General features: G+C 43.5%; 1 pseudogene; it reads right to left on the reverse strand.

Moving 5' to 3' along the window:
• Window positions 1-611: 611 nt before the first annotated feature.
• Window positions 612-18,789, reverse strand: LOC120062936 (annotated as a pseudogene).

Below are 18,789 nucleotides of genomic sequence, written 5' to 3' on the forward strand. Positions count from 1 at the left end.
CAGAGACTGACTACATACAAGACTACATAAGGCGGAGGGACAAAGTTAAGTCTTCTACTTTGGCTGTTGTTGCAGGTGAGCTGGGGGTTCCACCTTTAAAAGACTGGCTATTCACAACGAGACATAGAGTTGTCTGGGCTTTGTCTGCATTAGTCTGTCTACTTATTGCCTGATGAATTTGGTAGGAAAGTCATGGCAGGAGTTTGATTGGTAAGGATTCTGCCCAAAACTTTTTTATTTATTTTACCTGCCAACTCCTGCACCGCTGTCAGGGACAAGTGCAAATGAAATTGGCTCCTTTTCTGTCTTTCTTTCCCCCATTCTGAGAGCCAGGTTGCAGATGCAGTGCGCGTGTGTGTGTGTGTGTGTGTGTTTTAGCGGCTGAATGGCGAGGCCACAGGACTGCAGTGTGAAGGCTGCCAGCATCTGTCTCCCGTTGTCTCCCTCACAAATACCCCCAGGCTATAACACTCTGCTGATCCACGTAGCTCCCTCTTTTCTGCCTGATTTCATTTAGGTTTTCTCTGTTTAGTTTTTCCAGGTTTCCGTTTTCTCCTGTTTTTTCAGGTATTCGCTCTCAAAATCTGATTTTGTTTATTATAGAAAAACAACTATATTGGTTGTAAGTCCACAATAATGCTTAAAACACACCAGGAGAGCACTTTTGAGGTCTAGGATTTTTGGGTGTAGTTATCCTTTAATTCCAGCAAGAGGCTGTTGTTTAGCTGTGTTTTTGTAGCACGTGTGCTAGTATAGTTTGCAAAACAACTACCCACTGGATTGATGCAAATAATCATGATATCATTCTGCCAGGTATGCATAGACTACTTTGTAGACTACTTTCAATACATTTAGTTGATCTCTCTCTCTCTCTCTCTCTCTCTCTCTCTCATCAGCTGTGATTGTGTGTTGAGGAATATTGTGTTGTAATAAACGGGTTTGTTTCTGACTAGAGCCCAGCAGGTGTACCCAAGGGAGCCACTGGATCTAATCTGGTACTACTGTGGTGCTAAAATCTGACAGGCAAAATAATGTGCCAGTGTGTGTGTATGTATGTCTGTGTGTGTGTGTACACTCAGCAGGTGTAATGACACATTGGGTCCCATACCTCCTGTCTTTGTTTCCTCACACCATCAGGTGAGGGGGGCTGTCTCTTAGGTTGACACAGGAGAAGTCTCCTGCTGAGTTTCCCAGAGACACCTCAGACTGGCCTGTCTATAGACTGTATATCTGGATCTGTACACAATACTACACAGAGGGTTAGACTCCTTCACTGGCTACTAAAAATTATTCTGCACCAGAATATAAACAGAGGTAACACATAGAAACAGACTTATTTGGCAATGGATACTGTTGCTACAGACACTGCAGCATGAGTTAGATAACACCTGGATTTGAGCAGATTGAGCAGAGTGTAAAACGTCCTCATGGTGTACTCTACATCTAGCAGCAGCATGAGACATGAAGCAGTGAAGACAGACGTTGATCCTCACAACTTTCTTCTCTCACACACACCGTCTCTGTCTGTCTGAGCTCTGAGACTCATCACAACACTTTCCATTGCCTACGCTTTTACACAGGAATTCATCTCTGTGCTGTTAAGGGAGCGACATTAACAGAATCTAAATTAAATAAAATGGTTGTCAGTAATTATAAACACTACATTTTCTTGGCAAAATGGGCTATGAATACAGTATTGTAAAGCTTAAATAACAAAAAGGTTTGAATATGATAGGAAAGACATTGACCCACAAGCATATCAATATTAATTCAAAGAGAATGATTAATTGTGTTCCCTCCAGCTCCATAACAAAAGCCTTTTAAAATGTTATTTAAATGATGTAATCTGGCTGTGTTATAATTGGTCAATTAGTGGCTGGAGCGGTTCTCTTTTCAAAACAACACTAAACAAACTAGCCAACCTTCAGACAGAATGGGGAATGATAGATAAAGACATTAAACAAAGGATGAGAGAAAAGAGAAGAGGGGGGGAAGAGAAGAGAGACACAGTGTGTAGGAGAGAGAGAGAGAGAGAGAGAGAGAGGGAGCAAGCAGCATGATGTAAGGCTTGAGAAGATGCCAATTGTTTTGTGTCTCCTATTTGGGCCAGGCAGCCTTAATGTGAGCTAGCCCCAAGCGGAGCAAGCCAAAATCACACACAGGACATACACAGGATACACTCTCACACACACAAACACACACACAAACACACACACAAACACAGGACTTTAAAATGACAGCTTGATGGGATTCGGGAAGGGGCCTAGGAGGAAAGGAGAGGAGAGGGGGAAGGAGAAGAGAGGGGAGAGGGAAGGAGAGGAAAGGGAAGGAGGGGAGAGGGAAGCAGAGGGGAGAGGGAAGGAGAGGGGAGCGGGGAGGAGAGGAGATGGAGGGAGAGAGCAGAGGGGGGATGAGAGGAAGGAGAGGGGAGAGGGAAGGAGAGGGAGAGGAGATGGAAAGAGAGGAGAGGAGAGTGGAGAGGATAGAGAAGAGAGGAGAGGGAAGGAGAGGAGAGAGGGAAGGAGAGGGGAGCGGGGAGGAGAGGAGAGGGAGGGAGAGAGCAGAGGGGGGATGAGAGGAAGGAGAGAGGAGAGGGAAGGAGAGGGGAGAGGGAAGGAGAGGGAGAGGAGATGGAAAGAGAGGAGAGGAGAGTGGAGAGGATAGAGAAGAGAGGAGAGGGAAGGAGAGGAGAGAGGGGAGATGAGAGAGAAGGAGAGGGGAGAGGAGAGGGAAGGAGACAGGAGTGGATGAGAGGGGGCTGTCTGCTTGTCTTTTTTTCGATGAATCATCTCAGTTTTGGGGGGAAGGGATTTGATTAAAAAGCAGCCCAAACCAGCTATTATGTGGAGGAGCTGTCAGCGAAAGGGAGTATAGAGGCAGTTTGACGCTAATATGGAAACAGTTTAGGGAGCACCTCAGCATGCTTTGATGAAAGGCCTCGTGGCTTTGGCTACAGCAGCGTCATCGTGTTAATGTGGCTGCTGGATTCCTGGAGGGATAGTTAGAACAAAAATAAAATGATACATCTATAATTTGTCCTAAATCGCTCCCTTCACGAGTTCCTTTGTTAAGTAAATGAAGATGAATGTCCCTAAATGATTGTCAAATGATGCAGTCAGTTGAGTTCATGTTGCATTGTTTTTACACTTGACTTTCAGATGTCAGGTAGGTTAATGCATTTAAAAACAAGTAGAACTAACTTATAGATCCAATGTGAACAAACATTGGCATGAATACAGTATATCAAGCTCACAGAGTTTGAAGACACACATTCAAAGCAACTGTCAGAAGTTAATCCAGACCATTGATCCTAAACGACGAAAGGATCCTAATGGAACATGCCACACTTTTCACTGAACAAATCTATGTCATGGATGTGTTGTGTGTAACCTATGGAGGCAGCGGGTACAGGGTACAGGGTAACAGGAGCACTGAGCAGATGTCTAGACCCCCAAGTCCACTGGCTGGGGAGGGGAGAGAGGGAAGGGAGGAATTGGGCTGGGGAAGGGTAGGAGGGTGCAGGTCCAGAGGAGAGGGAGACTGACCGTTTAGCTGACTCTGGACGACTCTCACAGACACCAGACAGACAGGCCAATAGACAAAGACATGAATAAGACAGACAAATACACGAGACATGTAGACACTTAGCAACATACCGTACACATGAGCGAGCGAGCGAGCGAGCGAGCGAGCAGGCAGGCAGGCAGGCAGGCAGGCAGGCAGGCAGGCAGGCAGGCAGGCAGGCAGGCAGGCAGGCAGGCAGGCAGGCAGGCAGGCAGGCAGGCAGGCAGGCAGGCAGGCAGGCAGGCAGGCAGGCAGGCAGGCAGGCAGGCAGGCAGGCAGGCAGGCAGGCAGGCAGGCAGGCAGGCAGGCAGGCAGGCAGGCAGGCAGAGACCATTCATGTCATAATACCTCTAAAACATGTAGCTGGAAAAGCAACAAGTCCTAGTGATGCCTCAACTCCTCGGTGTGAAGAGAAAACGTCTGGATGCCACCTCCATTCTTTTCACAGCTTTTAATTAGGCATATGTCTTCTCATGAAATAACACATAACACATTCTGCCTCAGAGTATGTTGGCAATTCTTACTTCCCACTTCGCAGAAGGAACATGCTGTCAGAAACACTATGAAACCGATAGACTTGTTAAATCTGATTAAAAGCTGTAATTCTTCAGTTTAATTAGTGAAGCGAAAACGTGCTAATCATGAATTGGCATAATTCAGAGAAGATGAGCTAGCTAGGTCTATAGTGGAGAGATGAAACAAACGAAAACTCAATGCTCGATTTAATTCATGATCACTACCATATCAAATATTATCCAATCAGTAGTGTTGTCTTAGAATAATTCATATGGAAAAAAGAGGCCTAAGCGGCAGTATTTTGGACAGGACGTGAGACATCAACATGTATGCCTAGTCAGATTGAAGACCTGTGGAGCTGGTAGGCTACAGTGGCAGGAAAAAGTATGTGAAACCTTTGGAATTACCTGGATTTCTGCAGAAATTGGTCATCAAATGTTATCTGATCTTCATCTAAGTCACAACAATAGATAAACATAGTGTGCTTAAACTAATAACACACAAATTATTATATTTGTCTTGTCTATATTGAATACATCATTTAAACATTCACAGTGTAGGTTGGAAAAAGTATGTGAACCCCACGGCTAATGACTTCTCCAAAAGTTAGTTGGAGTCAGGAGTCAGCTGACCTGGAGTCCAATCACTTAGATGAGATTAGAGATGTTGGTTAGACCTGCCTTGCCCTGTAAAAAACATTCACAAAATTTGAGTTTGCTATTCACAAGAAGCATTGCCTGATGTGAACCATGCCTCAAACAAAAGAGATCTCAGAAGACCTAAGATTAAGAATTGTTGACTTGCATTAAGCTAGAAAGGGTTACAAAAGTATCTCTAAAAGCATTGATGTTCATCAGTCCACAGTAAGACAAATTGTCTATAAATGGAGAAAGTTCAGCACTGTTGCTACTCTCCCTAGGAGTGGACGTCCTGCAAAGATGACTGCAAGAGCACAGCGCAGAATGCTCAATAAGGTTAAGAAGAATCCTAGTGTCAGCTAAAGACTTACAGAAATCTCTGGAACATGCTAACATCTTTTCGATATGTAAAACACTAAACAAGAATGGTGTTCATGAGAGGACACCACGGAAGAAGATATTGCTGTCCAATGTCGTAGCTTAATCAGAATTAGTTAGGTAACATAGATAAATAAGATGTTTTATTTACCTTATACTTGTCATTAGAATGTCTTCTTTTGGACTATACTGTTGGCAGTTGCATTTTCCTTTCTCCTCTAGGGAAAAGTCACTTGGGGCCCAGAGAGGGGAGAGGTCAGGCTTGTCTTTTACATGTCTGGTAATAGGCAGAATATCAGAAAGGGATATATAATATATCTGTGAAACCATGTGAAGGGCTCCACTATGTCTGTACTCCAGTCATTCCCTCCTTTTCCCATTGGGGGGAGGAGTATGGCAGTGTCTGGAACCATTGTATTACCCCTCTGATGTTCCATGAATCTTGACCTAGTATATGACCTAGAGGCTCACTCCCCTCCGTGAGCTTGTCCAGGAGGGAAGGTATTTGAGATGGGGCTATCTAGAATTGACAATTGATATATGCCATTGGATGAGGTAACATTTTGGTACTAGGAAGTACCAAGAACGAGAAGTAGAATCTCGTCTAAGAGACCAAACTGAACGATAATTCATAGCTAATGCTATCTGGCTATGGGATACTCCTCTCTCAAGTAAAAGGCCCTTTGTGAAGTTCCTAAGATCTGTGGTTCGTCATGTGAGTTGAGAGGGGTGTATCTTGGCTATAAAAGATACTAAGTATTCTTTTGTAAGCACTCTCAGAGAATTCATTTATAGACACTGAATTGATCTGAGAGTCAAAGGGCTATGGTGAAGCTCATATAATTAAAGATGGAGTTTAAAATATAACTCTGACTTGTGTGTGGTTTGTAAACTCTCCTCATTTAGTAATACAGGAAATTACCACGACACCAACAAAAAACATTGCTGCACGTCTGAAGTTTGCAAAAGTGCACATGGATGTTCCACAGCGCTACTGGCATAATATTCTGTGGACAGATGAAACTACAGTTGAGTTGTTTGGAAAGAACACAGAACACTTTGTGTGATGAAAAAAGGTACAGCACACCAACATCAAAACCTCATCCCAACTGTAAAGTATGGTCGAGTGAGCATCATGGTTTGGGGATGCTTTGCTGCCTCAGGGCCTGGACAGCTTGCTATCATCGATGGAAAAATGAATTCCCAAGTTTATCAAGACATTTTGCAAGAGAATATGAGGAATATCTGTCCGCCAAATGAAGCTCAACAGAAGTTGGGTGATGCAACAGGACAACGACCCAAAACACAGAAGTAAATCAACAACAGAATGGCTTCAACAGAAGAAAATACGCCTTTCTGGAGTGGCCCAACCCGATTGAGATGCTGTGGCATGACCCCAAGAGAGCGGTTCACACCAGACATCCCAAGAATATTGCTGAACTGAAACAGTTTTGTAAAGAGGAATGGTCCAAAATTCCTCCTGACAGTTGTGCAGGTCTGATCCACAACTACAGAAAACGTTGAGGTTATTGCTGCCAAAGTGAGGGTCAACCAGTTATTAAATCCAAGGGTTCACATACTTTTTCCAACATGCACTGTGAATGTTTACACGGTGTGTTCAATAAAGACATGAAAACATATAATTGTTTGTGTGTTATTAGTTTAAGCAGACTGTGTTTGTCTATTGTTGTGACCTAGATCAGATCCAGGTATTTCCAAAGGGTTCACATACTTTTTCTTGCCATTGTATATGACATCTCTCTTGATTTTACAAGATTTAAAAAAAATCCTTTAGCTGTAACCTTGAGAGGAAGCACTGCAGCAAAGTTATCCCTCAAATGTTCTCCTCGGCCCAATATGTGGCGCTTTAGTGATAATATAACATCATCAGGAATGAGAACATTGTAATGATGTCAGTGGGATAGCTCTGCCAAAGAAATGTCTAACCAACAGAGAGAGGCTCCATTTAGGTCCGGTCCCTAGTCACTCGACTAATTACTTAAGTACCAGCATCTGTGCCTAACAAAACATTCAACTTTTAGAGAGAGACAGACGAAGGTGTTTAACTAAGTGGGTTTTTCAAACAGGGTTTTTGTCACAAAACTACATCTTGCAAATATTTATCTTGAAACACACTGAAATGCATGACACCGATTTACAACTAAAGCCCAAATTGGATCCTTAAATTGGAGCTCAGGTGCATCCTGTTTCCATTGATCATCATAGAGATGTTTCCACAATTTGATTGCAATCCACCGGTGGTAAATTCAATTCATTTGACATGATTTGGAAAGGCACACACCTGTCTATATAAGGTCTCACAGTTGACAGTGCACGTCAGAGCAAAAACCAAGCCATAAGGTCGAAGGAATTGTCCGTAGAGCTCCGAGACAGTATTGTGTCAAGGCACAGATCTGGGGAAGGGTACCAAAAAATGTCCACCGCAAAATGTTTGCTGCCTTGAAGGTACCCAAGAACACAGTGGCCTCCATCATTCTTAAATGGAAGAAGTTTGGAACCATCATCGCCAAACTGAGAAATCGGGAGGTGACCAAGAACCTAATGATCACTCTGACAGAGCTCCAGAGTTCCTCTGTGGAGATGGGAGAACCATCCAGAAGGACAACCATCTCTGCAGCAATCCACCAATCAGGCATTTATGGTCGAGAGTCCAGACGGAAGTCACTCCTCAGTAAAAGGCACATAACAGCCCGCTTGAAGTTTGCCAAAAGACACTTAAAGGACTCTCAGACCATGAGAAACAAGATTCTCTGGTCTGATGAAACCAAGATTAAACTCTTTGGCCTGAATGCCAAGCGTCACGTCTGGAGGAAACCAGGCAGGGACTGAGAGACTAGTCAGGATCGAGGGAAAGATGAACTGAGCTAAGTACAGAGAGATCCTTGATAAAAATGTGCTCCAGAGCGCTCCGGACCTCAGACTGGGGTGAAGGTTCACCTTCGTACAGGACAACAACCCTATGCACACAGCCAAGACAACGCAGGAGTGCCTTCGGGACAAGTGTCTGAGCCCGGACTTGAACCTGATGGAAGATCTCTGGAGAGACCTGAAAATAGCTGTGCAGCGACGCTCTGGTTCTGAATACTTACATAAATGTGATATTTCAGTTTTACATTTTTTATAAATTAGCAAACATTTTTAAAAACCTGTTTTTGCTTTGTCATTATGGGGTATTGTGTATAGATTGATGAGGGGGGAAAAAACAATTTAATCAATTTTAGAATAAGGCTGTAACGTAACAAAATGTGGAAAAAGTCAAGGGGTCTGTATACTTTCCGAATGCACTGTACAGTATAATATTCTACAAATTAATTTTAGGCAACAACAAAAGCTGTAGCAAACATTGTCGTGGAAATATTTGGTCAATCATATTTCACAAATACCGGAGCATGTGAGTTCAAATAGACTTTTTATTACTTCATCATAAAAGCCGAGCTGGTTCATGAATACAACTCCTTCCAGTCTTGGCACACACGTGTTATACATTTGTCTTTCTTACGTTATACTCATACTAACTCCTCTTAATGGCTCATCACCTCTGGCATTTAGCCACCGTTATCATATTGCCTTGATATTAGGACATGGAACATGTAGTCACAGAAATAGTATAATGCATGTAGGACCATAGCAACAGACCTTGGCACTCTACAGGAATAACCAATACATGTCATCTTGCTAACTCTTCTGAAAGGGACACCCATGTTCTGGAAAGGACCCAGGAGGTGTAACCATAGTTGGCCATAACAGTTAGAAGAATAACCGACAGGTGCATATCTAATGGTGTCCAATGACCTAGAGCACATACTGTTTTGCAGACAACTTCTGAAATAAATAATTGCCAGATATGTACTGGAAAATTCACAATAACATACACAACATTGTTTCCCATTCTTTAACAACAGACTCATTAACACAAACACACAATAGGCTACAGCTCGCTTCACAGCTGTGGGGAACTCAACGTATTGTAGTACTGTGTGTGGAGGGCTCTGTACGCAGCATTGTACCTTCACTGTTGCGTTTTGCTCGAAGAAAAAGCCTTGTGAAATCAGTCTCATGTAATTAGCAGAGGGCTAAATGAAGGTACCAGCCTCAGTTAGGAGCAGGGCCCTTAGATACACCACAATAATACAGTATATACAAATAGCAGATACATTGGGAAATAGACTCAACATGTTCAGTGGGTGTATGTGTGCGTGTGCATGTGTGTGTGGATCAAGAGTAAAGAGTAAACTAAATACTACAGTAATTAGGAACACGGCCCAGTAGGAGTAGTTCAGCTATTTCTATACCCACAATCCCCAGCGACTGGCCCCATTTCTGTCTCAGATTCCCCAGACTGGGGTGCACCTCCCTGTTGGGGTTCCAGAGACTGTTAATAGACTCAGATGGGTATATTGCTACTCAGACTCACACTCAGATTAGTGTATTGCTACTCAGACTCAGATTAGTGTATTGCTACTCAGACTCAGATTAGTGCATTGCTACTCAGACTCAGATTAGTGCATTGCTACTCAGACTCAGATTAGTGCATTGCTACTCAGACTCAGATTGGTGTTTTGCTACTCAGACCCAGATTAGTGCATTGCTACTCAGACTCAGATTAGTGCATTGCTACTCAGATTCAGATTAGTGCATTGCTACTCAGACTCAGATTAGTGCATTGCTATTCAGACTCAGATTAGTGCATTGCTACTCAGACTCAGATTAGTGCATTGCTACTCAGACTCAGATTAGTGCATTGCTACTCAGACTCAGATTAGTGCATTGCTACTCAGACTCAGATTAGTGCATTGCTACTCAGACTCAAATTAGTGCATTGCTACTCAGACTCAGATTAGTGCATTGCTACTCAGACTCAGATTAGTGCATTGCTACTCAGACTCAGATTAGTGCATTGCTACTCAGACTCAGATTAGTGCATTGCTACTCAGACTCAGATTAGTGCATTGCTACTCAGACTCAGATTAGTGCATTGCTACTCAGACTCAGATTAGTGCATTGCTACTCAGATTCAGATTAGTGCATTGCTACTCAGACTCAGATTAGTGCATTGCTATTCAGACTCAGATTAGTGCATTGCTACTCAGACTCAGATTAGTGCATTGCTACTCAGACTCAGATTAGTGCATTGCTACTCAGACTCAGATTAGTGCATTGCTACTCAGACTCAGATTAGTGCATTGCTACTCAGACTCAGATTAGTGCATTGCTACTCAGACTCAGATTAGTGCATTGCTACTCAGACTCAGATGGGTGTTTTGCTACTCAGACTCAGAGAAATGCAGGTTTGGGGTGACGATAAGGATGCTATTCACTTCGGGTTTCAATTCAGCCCTATAATTATATAATTAAAAAACAAACATTAAAGGGTGGCCAATTTATAGCCGTCCAAATGCGTTGAGCACTCAGAAAAATAATGGTTTGGGCTTCAGTATTTGCTTAGTGCTTAGCTTTGGCATACCTACCTTAATGTAACCCTGTTCCTAACTCCAGGTACAGTAGATCAAAAACAACACCGGGGTCGTATTCATTAGAAACCCTCATTGTCTGTCATGTTTCAATGAATGCCCTAATGAATACGACCCTGTCAAAAGACTGTAATCAATTCAATGTTGATTCACCTACCTTGCCTCCATCGTTCATGGCCCAGCCACAGCTCTTGACCCCCAGGGCAGCGTGTGTCACTGAGGCGTCCAGACAGGTGATTGGGAGGCCGTAGACGGTATGGAGCACCCGGGGCTCCAGGTCCTCAGGGGCCAGCAGGTACACTGTCTCCCCAGCAGAGAGGGCCACCAGGGGGCCACTGTCCACTCCTCTCCCCCCAGCCCCTGGCACTAGGACCATAGACTCCTCCTGTGACCAGAGCCTCTGTTATGAAAGTTAGAACTTTATTCAGCCTGCTGATTAGACTTCTCACTCCATGTGACAGTAAAGTACCTCACATATGAAAAGTCCAGTTGCACTGCTACTGAACTAATATGGTACATAATGGATTGACTGTGACAGATAGAGGAATTAAAATATGAGAAATCACAACAGCAGACTGGATCAATGTAGACACCCTATCATTGCATCAGGGGATTCTATCATAATCCTCTTTAAAATGATCAAGCTGAGAGAGAGAGAGAGAGAGAGAGAGAGAGAAAGAGACAGACCGAGAGAAAGAAAGAGTGAGAGAGTGAGAGAGAGAAAGAGAGACAATGTAATCATATGTTTCCCATGCCAATAAAGCCCTTTGAATTGAAATTGAATTGAGAGAGAGACTCACAGGTTTGGGAAGCGTGGCCTGGCAGAGGGTCCTCCAGTAGCCCGTCATCAGGCTGGTCCAGCCGGACGTCTAGCCCAGCAGCAGTACCTAAGGTGGGGCTCTCCAGGCTCAGAGCCAGGGTGTGGACCCTCCCAGGGATCTGGAACCCTGATCTGTGCTGCAAATCATGTGTGAAACACAAACAAACTCTGGCTGAAACTAATCCGGGACTTGCATGAGTAGCAGGTCCAAGATCCAAGACCAGAGTACAAGATGCAGCAGCACGAGTCACGTGGAACCTTTTGCCCAGCTAGCTCGCTAATGTGGAATGTGTGTCTTGCTAATCGCACCCTGAAACTGTTATTTTCAAGTCTTGTGAAAGCAAAACGTTTTCTGTACAATTCCCAGAAAAGGCTAGCCAGTGGAATAGCCATTAAGTTGACTGGAGAGTTGAGGACTCCCACTCACCATAGCCATAGGAAGCCACACCAGACGTGACTGATGTGAGGTCTGGGGCTGAGGTCTGCAGTCAAGGGGGCTGGACCGTAGGAAGGGGGCCTCAGGAAGGAGGCTGCAGAGTCCTAGTGGAGGGTGTCCCACAGTATCACATCCCCTGACGTGTACCTCGGGGGACAGAAAACAACGTTACACAACACGAGGGATTATATTAACATTAAAGAGATTCGCGACATAGTGAATAGAAGCCTAAAACAGTCACTTTTTACGAAGCATTGATGTATACTGCTCAAGAGGACCAGGCAGGTATCAGTTATGGCCTACAGTAGCTCTAAGCAGATATAGCTAGCTCATCCTAGCTTTAGACAGTCCTCTCTGTGCACATGCATAGAAACACCAAATGCTTCCCAAGTTTCCCATTTGCAGCTTAGTCAATTGGAGACATGCAGAGTGAGTGAGGTGGCAGCTGAGTTCCTCACAGTCGGCATGAGAAGAGCCATGAGACAAGCTACCCCAGGTCCACCCCAGCACCAGCTGCCCTGGGCTGCCTCAGACGGACACAGCTCCTTTACGGTGCTGGAACCTGGATGTGGGTCAGGACTGGTGCTGGGTTGGGCTGTTGGAGAGAACTGCAGACAGAGATAACCACAGAGAGTAGCACCAAAGGGCTGCCAGATAAACCCGTTCAGCTAGTTTGCTACCAATGACACTGTGGCACAAACAAGATGGTAAGATAGCTAGCTTCAACTCCCCAATGTACATGCTACAATCACTTATACCACTTCAGCTAGCTACTGCACCACCCACTTCACTGAGCATCGGTCTCCCAGCATGAGGAAATGGGACAGACAGACAGACAGACAGACAGACAGACAGACAGACAGACAGACAGACAGACAGACAGACAGACAGACAGAGGGAGAAAGGAGGCTAAAACACTCCATCTGATATCTCAGGGTTTGTCAGGAAGGTAACAACACTCAACATAATTAGTGCATCGTCCTTCAGCCAAGAATCAACAGGAGAAATTCATGCCTTTCCCTCTTCCAAGCCATGAAAAGTTTTATGTATCAATTTTAGGCAAGATCAGAGCAAAACCTGCAGTTCTGCTTCCTCAGTGCATCTACAAGATACTGTATGAAAGTGAGAGAAATATTTGATCAGTTTGCCTCGAAAAACCATCGGGGGAAAAAATGTCAGCTAAAAACCCTGGTTATACAAGGATCTCATAGTGATGCATAGTATCTTAGAAAATTCAGTGACCCAAATCGAATTAAGTCAAATGTTATTTGTCCACATACGCCGAATACAACTAGTGTAGACTTTACCGTGAAATGCTTGCTTACGAGCCCTTCCCAAAGATGCAGAGTTTCAAAATAATAAAATAGTAACACAAGGAATAAAATAAAGAAGAACGGAGCTATGAACAGGGAGTACCAGTACCAGATCAATGTGGAGCTATATACAGGAAGTACCAGTACCAGATCAATGTGGAGCTATATACAGGAAGTATCAGTACCAGATCAATGTGGAGATATATACAGGAAGTATCAGTACCAGATCAATGTGGAGCTATATACAGGAAGTATCAGTACCAGATCAATGTGGAGATATATACAGGAAGTATCAGTACCAGATCAATGTGGAGCTATATACAGGGAGTACCAGATCAATGTGGAGCTATATACAGGGAGTACCAGATCAATGTGGAGCTATATACAGGGAGTACCAGTACCAGATCAATGTGGAGCTATATACAGGGAGTACCAGATCAATGTGGAGCTATATACAGGGAGTACCAGTACCAGATCAATGTGGAGCTATATACAGGGAGTACCAGTACCAGATCAATGTGGAGCTATATACAGGAAGTATCAGTACCAGATCAATGTGGAGCTATATACAGGAAGTATCAGTAGCAGATCAACGTGGAGCTATATATAGGGAGTACCAGTACCAGATCAATGTGGAGCTATATACAGGGAGTACCAGATCAACGTGGAGCTATATACAGGGAGTACCAGATCAATGTGGAGCTATATACAGGAAGTATCAGTACCAGATCAATGTGGAGCTATATACAGAGAGTATCAGTACCAGATCAATGTGGAGCTATATACAGGAAGTATCAGTACCAGATCAATGTGGAGCTTTATACAGGAAGTATCAGTAGCAGATCAATGTGGAGCTATATACAGGGAGTACCAGTACCAGATCAATGTGGAGCTATATACAGGGAGTACCAGTGCCAGATCAATGTGGAGCTATATACAGGGAGTACCAGTAGCAGATCAATGTGGAGCTATATACAGGGAGTACCAGTACCAGATCAATGTGGAGCTATATACAGGGAGTACCAGTAGCAGATCAACGTGGAGCTATATATAGGGAGTACCAGTACCAGATCAATGTGGAGCTATATACATGGAGTACCAGTACCAGATCAATGTGGAGCTATATACAGGGAGTACCAGATCAATGTGGAGCTATATACAGGAAGTATCAGTACCAGATCAATGTGGAGCTATATACAGAGAGTATCAGTACCAGATCAATGTGGAGCTATATACAGGAAGTATCAGTACCAGATCAATGTGGAGCTATATACAGGAAGTATCAGTACCAGATCAATGTGGAGCTTTATACAGGAAGTATCAGTAGCAGATCAATGTGGAGCTATATACAGGGAGTACCAGTACCAGATCAATGTGGAGCTATATACAGGGAGTACCAGTACCAGATCAATGTGGAGCTATATACAGGGAGTACCAGTACCAGATCAATGTGGAGCTATATATAGGGAGTACCAGATCAATGTGGAGCTATATACAGGGAGTACCAGATCAATGTGGAGCTATATACAGGGAGTACCAGTACCAGATCAATGTGGAGCTATATACAGGGAGTACCAGTACCAGATCAATGTGGAGCTATATACAGGGAGTACCAGTACCAGATCAATGTGAAGCTATATACAGGGAGTACAAGTACCAGATCAATGTGGAGCTATATACAGGAAGTATCAGTACCAGATCAATGTGGAGCTATATACAGAGAGTATCAGTACCAGATCAATGTGGAGCTATATACAGGAAGTATCAGTACCAGATCAATGTGGAGCTATATACAGGAAGTATCAGTACCAGATCAATGTGGAGCTTTATACAGGAAGTATCAGTAGCAGATCAATGTGGAGCTATATACAGGGAGTACCAGTAGCAGATCAATGTGGAGCTATATACAGGGAGTACCAGTACCAGATCAATGTGGAGCTATATACAGGGAGTACCAGTACCAGATCAATGTGGAGCTATATACAGGAAGTACCAGTAGCAGATCAATGTGGAGCTATATACAGGGAGTACCAGTACCAGATCAATGTGGAGCTATATACAGAGAGTATCAGTACCAGATCAATGTGGAGCTATATACAGGGAGTACCAGATCAATGTGGAGCTATATACAGGAAGTATCAGTACCAGATCAATGTGGAGCTTTATACAGGAAGTATCAGTAGCAGATCAATGTGGAGCTATATACAGGGAGTACCAGTACCAGATCAATGTGGAGCTATATACAGGGAGTACCAGTACCAGATCAATGTGGAGCTATATACAGGAAGTACCAGTACCAGATCAATGTGGAGATATATACAGGGAGTACCAGATCAATGTGGAGCTATATACAGGAAGTATCAGTACCAGATCAATGTGGAGCTATATACAGGGAGTACCAGATCAATGTGGAGCTATATACAGGAAGTATCAGTACCAGATCAATGTGGAGCTTTATACAGGAAGTATCAGTAGCAGATCAATGTGGAGCTATATACAGGGAGTACCAGTACCAGATCAATGTGGAGCTATATACAGGGAGTACCAGTACCAGATCAATGTGGAGCTATATACAGGGAGTACCAGTACCAGATCAATGTGGAGCTATATATAGGGAGTACCAGATCAATGTGGAGCTATATACAGGGAGTACCAGATCAATGTGGAGCTATATACAGGGAGTACCAGTACCAGATCAATGTGGAGCTATATACAGGGAGTACCAGTACCAGATCAATGTGAAGCTATATACAGGGAGTACAAGTACCAGATCAATGTGCATGTGTATGAGGTATTTGAGGTAGACATGTACATTAAGGCAGGGTAAAGTAACTAGGCATCAGGATAGATAATAATAAGAGTAAAATAAACAACAGGGGCGCAGCAGCAAATTATGTTTAACAAGGCGCAATTGTTAATTGAAATTCATTCCAGGTGACTACCTCATGAAGCTGGTTGAGAGAATACCAAGAGTATGCAAAGCTGTCATCATGGCAAAGGGTGGCCACTTTGAAGAATCTCAAATATAAAATATATTTGTTTAACACTTTTTGGTTACTACATGATTCCATATGTGTTATTTCATAGTTTTTATGTCTTCACTATTATTCTACAATGTATAAAATAGCAAAAATAAAGAAAACCCTTTCAATGAGTAGGTGTGTCCAAACTTTTGACTGGTACTGTATGTGACTGTGTGTGGGTTTGGGTTTTGGGTGGGAGTGTCAATGTAGTGTGTGTGGGTGATTGTATATATGGTGTATATATATAGTTCACTGAGTGTGCGTAGATAGAGTCAGTGCAGATAGTTTGGGTACCATTAATTGACTATTTAGCAGTCTGTGGCTGGAGTCTTTGGCAATTCTTCGAGCCTTCCTCTGGCACCGCCTGATATAGAGGTGCTGGATGGCACGGAACTTGGCCCCAGCGATGTGCTAGGCTGTCAGCATCACCCTCTGTAGCACTTGTGGTCAAGGGTGGTGCATTTACCATACCAAGCAGTGATGCAGCCAGTAAAGATGCTCTCGATGGTGTAGCTGTAAAACTTTTTGAGGATCCAAGGGCCTATGCTAAATATTTTCAGTCTCCTGAGGGGGAAGAAATGATATTCTGGGTGAATACAATTTGCTGCAGCAGGCAGCCCTCTGTCTCTGTATGTAGGGAATAGAGTGCCTTTTGGGACCCAGCCAGAGTTCACCAGCGCCAGAGGAGAATTTAATCAGACCACCACCTGTGGGCCCCAGCCTCCTGAAACAACATTTAACAGACTCATTTGAGCAGCTCAAGTCACACTATCATCCTACTGTACACCGGGCCCAGTCGAATTTAAGTAGCTTACTTCATGTGAGAATCCGTAGCTGTAAGGGACATAACATAGAGGCTGAAGTCTGTTGTGTTTTCACAACAGGTTGAATTAAAAGAACATGAAAAAAAAGGAGTTAAAAGACAAGTGGTGGTCTCTTTTAGTACAGAGTCAAAACAGCAGCTCAATGTCTATTGAGTCAAAACAGCAGCTCAATGTCTATTGAGTCAAAACAGCAGCTCGATGTCTATTGAGTCAAAACAGCAGCTCAATGTCTATTGAGTCAAAACAGCAGCTCAATGTCTATTGAGTCAAAACAGCAGCTCAATGTCTATTGAGTCAAAACAGCAGCTCAATGTCTATTGAGTCAAAACAGCAGCTCAATGTCTATTGAGTCAAAACAGCAGCTCAATGTCTATTGAGTCAAAACAGCAGCTCAATGTCTATTGATCTCCCTTCAGTGGGCTGGAAATGTGCTGATCAACACAGCTGCATGCCCCTTCTGACACTGAAAACAGGTAATATACTGTATATCTTACATCGGCAACAACATAGCTGTCACAGGAACTGACGTCACACAGCACCTTCTCAAAGGTCGTACTGCAGTTAGCTGATTGAGCCAACACGATTCTAGGAGTAGGAAGACATGCAAGTCGAAATGTTGTTTATCGGCGTCCCTATGCAATTACAATGTTATTACTACAATTAATACTGTATAGTTACACATGTTTAAATTAATATTGTATAGTTACACAGGTTTAAGTTAATACTGTATCGTTACACAGGTTTAAGGGCAAACTCAGATGAAGTGTTATCTAAAAAAATGCATTGAGTTAAAGTGCCACACACATAGCCAAGCAGTCAGACACACACAACCCTATCAAGCCAAGCTGTCCCCTACCTCCCAGTTGGAGTGCACAGTGTTCTCAGAGTTCCTGCAGTCTCGTAGTGTGTTCTTCCAACAGGGGGAGTCAGAGACAGTGGTACCGTGGTGATAACTATCCTTCAGACACATCCTAAATGACAGCACATCGTCCTCCGCCAGGACGGCCGACGCCTTGCTCACCTGTGGAAGCATATTGAGTGATCATCACTAGGTACAACAAAGTAGAACGGTGTACTTATACTACACATCTTGCTGACCTGGAGAGGACATTAAAGGGGACATGTTGGATAGTGGTCATCATCACTTACTAGGGCCTACGTCACATTAGGGTTGCACAAAACAGTGTACGGTCTGTTCAGGTCTACTTATGCTTCAAGTGAAAACAGAGTAGTCTCTGAGTTCTATACGACTGACAGATCTGATCATGATCTTAGTTTACCTGAGCACATCATCCCAACTCTGTCCATCTGAGATATTGAAAGATATTCAGAGCTAACTCATAGGGCGACTCAACGTCAAAGAAGGGAATGTAATTTATCTCATTCTGCAAAAAATAAGTAAATCAGCAATGAAATTAAGTTCCACTTAATGAAGTGGTAGGTAGGCTACCTCTACTGGTAGGCTTGTCATGATCATCATCAACATCATCTTACCAGGTCTTGAATGAATTGATCCACCAATTTGTTTTGTTAACTTTCACACTGTAGTATTGACTCTTCCTTCGTATCCTCTCCTCTTGAATCCTCTCCAACAAGGGACTGGTCCTTCCACCTAGCAAGCCCTCGGCCTATCGATACATTGTGGTTGGTCCTCTTCTCATTCACTGCTCCCCTGTAAAGTTGCAGATGACACATGCTTCTGTCTTCTTTCTGGTCCACTTACGTTTTCACAAAAAAATATATTTTTAGAGTCCTCCCGACTTGGTTGGCCAAGAGAGTCACCAT

The sequence above is a fragment of the Salvelinus namaycush genome, chromosome 18 (genome assembly GCF_016432855.1).
Source record: "Salvelinus namaycush isolate Seneca chromosome 18, SaNama_1.0, whole genome shotgun sequence".
Lineage (NCBI taxonomy): Eukaryota > Metazoa > Chordata > Actinopteri > Salmoniformes > Salmonidae > Salvelinus > Salvelinus namaycush.